Source organism: Lissotriton vulgaris, unplaced genomic scaffold (genome assembly GCF_964263255.1).
Source record: "Lissotriton vulgaris unplaced genomic scaffold, aLisVul1.2 SCAFFOLD_399, whole genome shotgun sequence".
Classification (NCBI taxonomy): domain Eukaryota; kingdom Metazoa; phylum Chordata; class Amphibia; order Caudata; family Salamandridae; genus Lissotriton; species Lissotriton vulgaris.
In genome coordinates this window covers 217508-227330 of record NW_028250273.1, presented here as the reverse complement: position 1 = coordinate 227330, position 9823 = coordinate 217508, and positions in this window count along the sequence as shown.

Genomic DNA, 9823 nt, shown 5'->3' with positions numbered 1-9823 from the left:
AGTTGTGGAACAGGCTCGAGGAACGGCCGCCCTCTGGACACGTTTTTGGTGTTCCACCACTGCAGAGAGCGATGTGTGCGGCTGTCTACCAACACCAGGTCTGTGAGCTGACCTTGAGCCTGGTTCCACTGTCGTGCTAGACATTCCTGTAACGGACGCATCTGCAGTCTTGCATATGGTACTATGAAGATGCAAGACGCCATCATGCCTATTAGTCTCATGAACACTCTGGCAGAGAGAGAGTGTTGATGTTGAAAAACTGTGACTAAGGCTTGAATGCTCTGTATCCTTGCTGGACTGGGATACGCTAGAGCCGTAGACGTGTTTATTGTAGCCCCTAAATACTGATGCATGTGAGAGGGCTGCAGGTGTGACTTGGTGTAGTTGATTGTGAACTCTAAGTCATGCAATGTTTGAATTGTCTGATGTGTATGTTGAACACACTGATTGAAAGACTTGGCTTTTATGAGCCAATCATCTAGATAATGGAAGACATGTATTTGTGTTCTCCTGAGATGTGCTGCTACTACTGCGAGGCACTTTGTGAATACTCGTGGTGCTGTTGTCACTCCGAATGGAAGGACTTTGAACTGGTAATGATATCCTTCCAGTACAAACCTTAGATACTTCCTGTGAGCAGGATGTATAGGAATGTGGAAGTAGGCGTCCTTTAGGTCTAGTGTTGTAAGGAAATTGCCTTTTTGCAGCAGTGGGAGCACTTGTTGTAAAATGATCATATGAAAATGATCTGATTATATGTAATGATTGAGGGGCCTGAGGTCGGGAATTGGTCTCAGTGCCCCGTCCTTCTTGGGAATTAGAAAATTCAGCGAGTAAACCCCTGTTCTCTGTTCTTGTAAAGGAACCAGTTGTATTGCGTCCTTTTGTAGAAGTGACAGAACTTCTTGTTTGAGCAGAGAAAGGTGTTCTGTAGACATTGGACGTTGCCTGGGCGGTATGTGTGGAGGGGTTGCTGTAAGTTCTAGGCAGTAGCCATACTGGATAATTTGTCTTACCCACCTGTCTGTTGTGATGGGAGTTCCAGACAGGCAGGAATTGTGTTAATCTGCCCCCCACAGGAGTGGAAAGCTGTTGGGGGAGCAGAGGGAAGTCACTGTTTTGTGGTGGAAGAGGATCGATTATTGTTGCTACCCCGACCTCTTCCCTTGTTGTTATTCCCTCTATATCCTCCTCTAAAATATCTCTTGTTAGAGGGTGTTTGTGTGTTGGATTTGAAGGATGCTGTACTGTCTGCACCAGTTTGTTTGGAGCCCCCTCTATAGAAGGAGCGACGAAAGGAACCTCTAGTTTGCGTGGACTGTAAAGCTCCCATAGATTTGGCAGTGCCTGTATCCTTCATTTTTTCAAGTGCTGTGTCTACTTCTGGTCCAAACAATTGGTTTTGATTAAAAGGTTGATTTAAAATGGTAGTTTGCACTTCCTGTTTAAATCCTGAAATGCGTAGCCACGCATGTCTTCTAAGTACGACACTAGTTTTTACAGCTCTAGATGCAGTGTCGGCTACATCTAGTGCGCACTTGATTGAGGCATTAGAAATAAGCTTGCCTTCTTGTATAAGATCATTTGCCTGTGTCCTATATTGGTCAGGTAGATGTTCTAGTAGTTTCTCTAACTGATCATAATGAGCCCTATCATATCGGGAAAGGAGGGCTTGTGTCTTAGCTATACGCCATATGTTGGTAGCTTGCGCAGCTATTCTTTTGCCTGAGGCATCTATGACCTTCGATTCTTTGTCAGGTGGGGGTGCCTCACCTGAAGATTGTGAGTTTGCTCTCTTCCTAGCATTGGACACAACTAGCGAATTTAATGGTAGTTGTCCTTTAATGTAGGTTGGATCTGCAGGTGCAGGCCTATATTTTTTCACAATTCTAGGGTTTAGGATCCTAGTACGCACAGGGTCTTTAAAAATTTCTGGAGCATGTTTGATGACCCCTTTAATCATAGGAAGAATTTGAACAGATCTCTGTGATTGCTCAAAAGTATCTAATAGGAAATCTTCCTCTGCCTCATCAGAATGCATAGTGACCGCGTGGTAAATGGCAGCTCTGTTCAATAGGTGCCCAAAGCCAATGTTATCCTCTGGGGAGAAGGTTTTGATGGTTGTGACTGTGGGTCAGGAATATCTGGTATAACCTGTGGGTTTGGGTACTCCCGATCTGTATCATCTATAGGGAATGGGAAAGGCTCATCTGTGTCTATCCCTCTTCCTAAACTATACTCATCATCATTTTGAGGTGAGTGTGAGGATAAAGGAGGAGAATGTGAAGGAGACATCTGTGGTGAATTGTTAAGAGGAGCAGGAGATGAAGGATAAGGAAGTATAGGTGAAGAAGGGTGCATAGGGGATGTGGCAGAGTCCTTCTTGGCAGGGACCACAGGTGTGGATGTTTCATCTGCTTTCCTTTTCTTGTGTGGTGTAGTGGACACCTGACCTGTTTTTGGGTCGATGTAGATCTCCTTTTGCAGAGGATCTGGCTGGAAAAGTTCTTCTCCCTGTGGAACCTTTGTCGGCGCCGATTTTTTCGGTACCAGATGAGGTTGCTGCTTGTCTTTAGCCTTAGGAGCTGTTACAGTGTCCTTTGGCGTAGTTTTCGGCACCGAAGGGGTTGTTTTTGGTGTTGTAGGCTGTTTCAAGGTCTTGGACGCGTCGGAATCAGGTCTTGTGGGTTTCGGCACCGAAGACGACGTCTTCGGAGTGAAAGCTGGTCTCGTCGGCTTCGAGGCGTCGGACGCTGCCTTCATACCTTTGTCTTTAGAAGTCGACGGTTTTGGAGCCGAGACTTCATTCGGTTTTGGTGCCGAGGGAGCAGGTGGGATCGGCACGTGCGGCTTGCTCGGTACAGAGGTACCGGAAGGCTTAGTTACTTTCTTCGGAGCCGGGCTCGATGGCGGGGCTGTCGAAGTAGTTTTTCAATCGCAACTGGGCCCCGGAGGCGGAGTGTTGATCTTTGCCTTCGATCTAGGTGCTGTGTGTGGTGCAGGGGCAGTAGTACTCACGCGCTGACCCGATGGTATGGAGTCATCTGAGTCGTCTGCCTCTGATACGATTTGGAGATCATCGGAATCTTCTTCGGGAACGAGCTGAACCTCCTCGTCGAAGATATCCACCGGTTCCGGAGCTGATCTCTGCATGTCGTGTCGACGGGCCCTCCGATCTCGGATGGTTTTCTTGGATCGAAAGGACGCGCAGGCTGTACAGCTGGATTCGTCGTGTTCTGGCGATAAGCACAGGTTGCAGACCTCGTGGTGGTCACTGTGTGGAAACTTTGCTCCACACCCGGGGCATCTCTTGAATGGCGTCCTTTCCATGAGGTGTAGGCCTCACGGCGTGGATAGGCCGAAAGGCCCGCGTCAACGACCGGAATCGAGCTGATGGAGTCGAAACTATGTTAGTCGATATCGAAATTAGTTTAAGAGTTTTAGGAAGTTTTTGGCGCTTCGAAGTGCTTGAAAAGACTATTTCTAGCCGGAGCGGAAAACTTTCATCTAAACCCAGTGGCGGAAAAAAACAATCTAGGGATGGAGCTGATGCCCATGCACACTATTGTCCAAGGGAGGAGTCACCTATCTCGTGACTACAAAGACTTCTTCCAAGACGACAACAACATGCAATCATCCGAGCCCAACACCAGGTGGCGATCTAATGCTAAGTGTACAATCTGCAGCTTTTATGCTTCGAACATCTTTTATAAAAGGGAGCATCCCCTGCAGCATGGCCATTCAAAATTCCTGTTTTTTCAGGTATATGTTTAGTTTTCTCCGATCTAAAATTGGGTGCTAATCTCTAGATTTTGGGAACAAAAGGCAAATTCTGGAGTAGAATCCTTTCTGCATCTTACCCGGAGAGTGACTTCTATTGCTTCCTGGTGAAACAATTCTGTTATTGCTTCTTTCAATTTGGAGAGTTGTTTGTGATTCTCCTCTTTTTCGGCACAATACATGGAGGTATTTCTGCTTTATATTGTACAAGACCCATCTGTCCAATGTAATCTCCTGCCAGGCTTAACGGAAAATAAAATCCTCCCTTATACGTGCACGTTCTTGTGGGCAGAGCATTGACTGCCTGCCAGGCTCTCTCGTAATCCTGGTTGTTCCCTCTTCATCTCTGATTTGACCTGGTAGAGGGCCCCCTTTGCTGGTGAGGTTGTGAACTGGAGCCTGGTTTGCGGATGGTGAGGGGGTGAAGCAGTTTCTGTTGTTCGAGGGAAGGAAGTTTCGAGGTCAGGCCTGCCCTATTACTGCTTTAGAAAGGTGGATTACCGCTGGGTGCAGGGAACAATGGTTCACTGTCCCAATGTGATGGGCGTTCCTCCTCTTGGGTTCTTTGGCTTGGTAATCCCCACTGCTGTGAGAAGCATCACTTTACATAAAGGCTGTGTCTGGAGAGCAGCCTATAATTGTCATTTCAGAGAGAACAATCCCAAACCAATCATGGAAGTTTCAGGCAATGGATCCAAATAATCCTGTTAGAAAAATTGTACAAAAGTGTCTCTCAAGCCACCAAGTTTGTTCAGTCTCAACTATTTCTTGATTCCTGGCCTCGGCAGATACTTGAATAGCTCCTGTGTAACAGGGGCTGGAGCTCTATCAGATTCCCAGAGGTGAGGTGGCATCACCGGACGTCTGCACCTTCAGATAGAGATGCTGAGGGCTGTTAAGTGCCTAAAAGTGTGCCTCCCTAATGAGAGAGGGGAGGATTCAGCCTAGTCCTGCATGAGAAGCAACTGTGAAGGAGAAGCTCAACATCTTCCCGGTTAGTGCACCCAGAAAAACCAGACAGTACCAGAGTGAGAGCCAGCCGTGATCAGCATTGTAAGGGGGTCCCTCTACCCCTCTGTGCGGGCCATAAATTAGGAAGGCCATACATGCATTTCACCGGTGGGAACCTGAGCAGAAGCAGAGACCACCAGCGCTGGTGAGGTCGGGCCAGGGCACTCGGAACTGGACTGCAACCGCCCAGCAGCACTGACATCAGGAAACTACTACTGTAACCACAGGCTACACTGGTCGCCACCCCTGACCTGCAAGGACTGGTGTAGGCACTGAGGCTTACACCTCGACCAGAGCACACACACTGAGACACGCCTGAAGAAGGAAGAGCACACAGACTTGAAACTATCTATCAAAGTGATTCAGGGCTAAGATTGATTCACTGCGTTGTGCTTCTACGCACCATTGGGGTGACTGTGATAATCTGCACTTGTGCCTACTTTGTACCTCTAAGAGCAATTGAGAGTGCACATATACCTCGATTTTTCAGAAAGCATTAATGAAAATTTCAAGGATCTGTGGTTAAATTCCACTATTCAAATAAGGACTAAATTCCGATTTTGTACAAACTTTATTGAGAAACAAAAAGGGACATTTGTATAAGTTGGATGATTTATCAAAAAAAAATGATGTTTGTTTTCTGTTTTTGTACCGTATTTTCCGGCGTATAAGACGACCCGGCGTATAAGACGACCCCCTACTTTGCCAGAAAAATTTTAGGTTTTGTGCTATACTCGCCGTATAAGACGACCCCCCACTTCCAGCGCAGCATAGCCATTCCGAGAATGTACCGGTATTTTGAACTTACCGTATTAGTCTAGTCCTCCTCCCTGTGGGTGAGCAGTAAGGCTTTATCAGTGGGCAGTGGGTACCTATAAGCGTTTATTTTACAAACTCAAAGACTGAACGCAAACAAATTGGTTGTATAAACAATCTTGCTTTACTCGGAATATTTTTTATTTAAAACCATATCAAAAACTGTCACTTCTGAATATACCGGTACGGCAAACATAAATTACGTAGTGCATGAAACAGTGCAAGTGGATTAAACGTTCCATAACTTCCCATAAATCCAAGCGATTTCTACAGGATTTACAACGTTCCCTTTAAAAGCCTTCAAAATCCTCCTCTTCGTCATCTGATCTCATAAGTAAGTCAATGAGATCTTGTGGTACATCTGTAAGGCAGTCATCGTATGGATCTTGTACCAATTCCGTATCAGATGATGTGGTCTCTTCTTCGGCATCCTCTTCACCTTCCCACAGATAGTCGTCCTCCATACCATCTAATGAATTTGATATGCCACACTTCTTGAAAGACTTTATTACAGTCTCAGCATCGATGTCGTTCCAGGCCTTTATAACAAAGGTGCACAAAACATCCAACTGTGGAGCACGCATGTTTCCTCCTTTTGTGAATGTTTTTTCACCGCTAACCATCCACTCATTCCACTGTTCTCGGATGCGATCTTTAAATGGCTTGTTTAGGCACACATCCAGTGGCTGCACCAACGATGTCAGTCCTCCAGGTATAACTGCAGCATCCGTTTTTAGTCTTGCCAGCCTTTGCTTGGTGCTGGGAGTTAAATGAGCCCTGAACATATCCCACACCAGTAGACTACGCCTTTGTAGAAGTCCACCTGGTCGCCTGCTCCATACGTTATCAAGCCATAGCTTTACCCCTTCTTCATCCATCCATCCTTTCTCATTCACATGCACAAAACAACCAACAGGAAACTTGAGTTTCGGCATTGTTTTTCTTTTAAAAATAACCATTGGTCTCAGTTTGCCACCATCAGCTGTGCATGCAAGTACCACTGTGAAACTGGACTTCTCATGTCCTGTTGTTTTTATTAAAATTGTCTTTTCGCCTTTTTGATGGACAGTTTTGTTGGCAATCATATCAAAATTCATTGGAGTTTCATCCATGTTTCCGATGCTACTTAGCGCATAGACATGTTCATTGCGCAGCCTAATAACGTAGCGATGGAAGCTATGCATTTTGGCATCAAGATCCGCAGGTAATTTCTGGGCAATTTTTGTCTTTTGCCGCAATACCAGATTATGCCTTCCCAAGAATCTGGTACACCAGGATACAGTGGCCTTAAATCTGTGGCTGAGATCTGGATTAGATTTGGCCCACTGAAGTGCAACCAATCGGATTTTATTTCGGGTCACGACATACCCGCTTTGCCGATGCTCGGCCACCATGTCTGCTACATGCTTTTCCAGTTCTGGCCAATGTGGGGTGCCTCTTCTTAGTGCACACTTGCCCCTTGGCATACTCCGCAATGCTTGCTCATTTGCTCTCCAGGCCCGAACCATCTTTTCTGTCACTCCATATTGTCTAGCAGCAGCACAGTTATTATGTTCCGTGGCAAAAGCCACAACTTTAAGTTTGTAACTGGCTTCATATTTCCTTCTTCTTGCCACTGCTGGAGCCTTGCTGAGTTCTTGACTGCCAGCCATTTGCACTGGATGCGCTGCTGGAGCCTTGCCGGGTTCTTCGCTGTCTGCCATTTGCACGGAATGTGGTGCTGGACCCTTGCCGGGTTCTTGACTGTCAGCCATTTGCACTTGATGTACTGGTGCTGTACAGTATGAACAGGTGCAGAGACTGTCTTCAACACCACACGTACGGTACGGCAAATACGCTATCTGGTCACGAGACTGCCTTTCCTCTTCGCAACAACCAGCCAATCACGGCAAGTGCTCTACTGCCTTCGGTAATTATTATTATTATTATTATGTTTCTTATATAGCGCCTGAATCGACCCCCGAAGGGGTATCTCCGCGCTTGCCTTGGGAACCCATCCTGGCTTTTCCCTGTGAGATAGCCCCTACAGGGCATCCCCAAGGTGAAAGCCAGGCATCCCGCCGCGGGGGGCCGTTGTGGAGATTAAGCAAGCTTAATGCCCAGAGTTGCAGAGTGTGAACCCATGATTAGGTCAGGCACCGAAGCGAGAATTATCGAGTCCATGGACATTTGAGCTCAAGACCCTGCCGCGTCGGGAATTGAACCCTGGTCCCGGGTCTGACCTCTGCTTCAGGGTCTGCCTGCTCTAACCAGTGAGCCACACTTCTCCACTAACATTCGGGAACATTCTACAGTCCCCTTTCTATGCCACGCCCATGCCAAGGGGAGAGGTGCGCGTGCCAAAACGTGCCAAACGTGCCTAACGTGTCAACACACTGGGCGCTGCCATCTTCGGCGCTGGCTGCCCATTACCATGTACCGTGTTTCGGACGTCCTGCTGCCTCGTCCTGCTGCCTCGTCTGCCTGGGGATGTGCAAGCGGTTGGAGGCGCGTGTACAGCGGCAGCGGCAGTCGAGGTAAGACTCATGGCGCCATTTGCTCGCTTGTGAAGCGGTTTGACACCTTCGAGTGAAGTCCTTGCTATGAAAAAAACGCTCGCTTTCAATACTTCATGGCGCGGGGCCTGGGTGTGGACGTTGCCAGGGTCGGTGGCTGTATTTTTTGACATAAGGTGTGTTGTTTCTTGTTATTTCCTATTGTGAAGCGGTCTGACACCTTCGAGTGAAGTCCTCGCTATGACAAAAAAACGCTCGCTTTCGATACTTGCACAATTCATGGCGCGGGGCCTGGGTGTGGACGTTGCCAGGGTCGGTGGCTGTATTTTTGGACGTTGCCAGGGTCGGTGGCTGTCTTTTTTAACATAAGGTGTGTTGTTTCTTGTTATTTCGTATTGTGAAGCGGTCTGACACCTTCGAGTGAAGTCCTCGCTATGAAAAAGCGCATGAAAACATACCATAAAATTTTGTACCCGGCGTATAAGACGACCCCCGACTTTCCAGAAAATTTTAAGGGGTTAAAAAGTCGTCTTATACGCCGGAAAATACGGTATATTGTTTTTGTCACAGATGTTAATCAAAAATGTGTGATGTCTTTTGTAGAGCACAGTTAATTAATTTGTATATATGAAATGTTTTATGAAATATTTTGCTATGTGGGTATGACTTGACCATGGTTTCACTCTCCATGTGATAATACAAATATTATTTTTAAAAACTGAAAAAGAAAAAGGTAAGATAAAAATACCAGGATAAACATAAAGGTGTTTGTCTTCAGAGCGGAAATCATTAATGCTTTCTAAAAAGAAAAAAAAAATCGAGGTATGGGTGCACTCTCAGTTGCTCTTCGTTTCAAAATGGCCCTGCCCTATCCTCGTCCCTTTGGACCCGACTCCCCTTGCTCTTTTACTTTGTGCCTCTGGCACTAAATACTGGGAACCATAGCGCTTAGATATCACCTGGATGAAGCGAGGGCATTACAATGGGAGGGAGTTGCATTACCTGAAGAACACAACTAGAGTTGGGGTTGGCCCAGCTGGTTGACCCCTAGTAGAGTGTACTCCAGGACATCTGGCAAATGACCTTAAACTCCACTGTTGGTACCTAACAGCGCCCTCTGCCGCATGGCCCCAGAACGGAGGTTGCATGAAGGCACCTCACACACTGAGTTATCTCACACAGAGTGTGAGTTTAGACAGTAATTACTCATAAAAGTGTGACTTGATCTCCAGGTGGCTGCTTTGCATATGTCCATACGTTGGATGTTCCACAGCTTAGCAGTAGTAGCAGTGTTTTCTCTCATGGGATGAGGCCCTGCATCAACAATGCTTTGTATTGTTAGATCATCCTATGTCTTCACTGTGGGGGGAATGTATGTGATGTCCACACTGGCTTTCTAAATGCTAACGAATATGCTACTTACCAGTATGCATCTGTTCTTGGCATGTAGGGCTGCTGACATTCATATCTGTTCATAGATCGCCGCCTAGTGTGGGGTCCGGATGATTGCACATTGTTGTCCTGGAAGAGTCTTCGAAGTATCACGAGATAGGTGGCTCTTCCCCTGGACTACAGTGCGCATGGGCATCGCCTCCATCCCCAGATTGTTTTTAGCCATTGGCAGAGATGGAGTGAAACGTAGCTAAAGATGACCATGCCAGAAGTATGTGTGAATGCTGCAGCTGCCACAGGCGCCGGGGAGGAGGGTGGGCGATATGAAT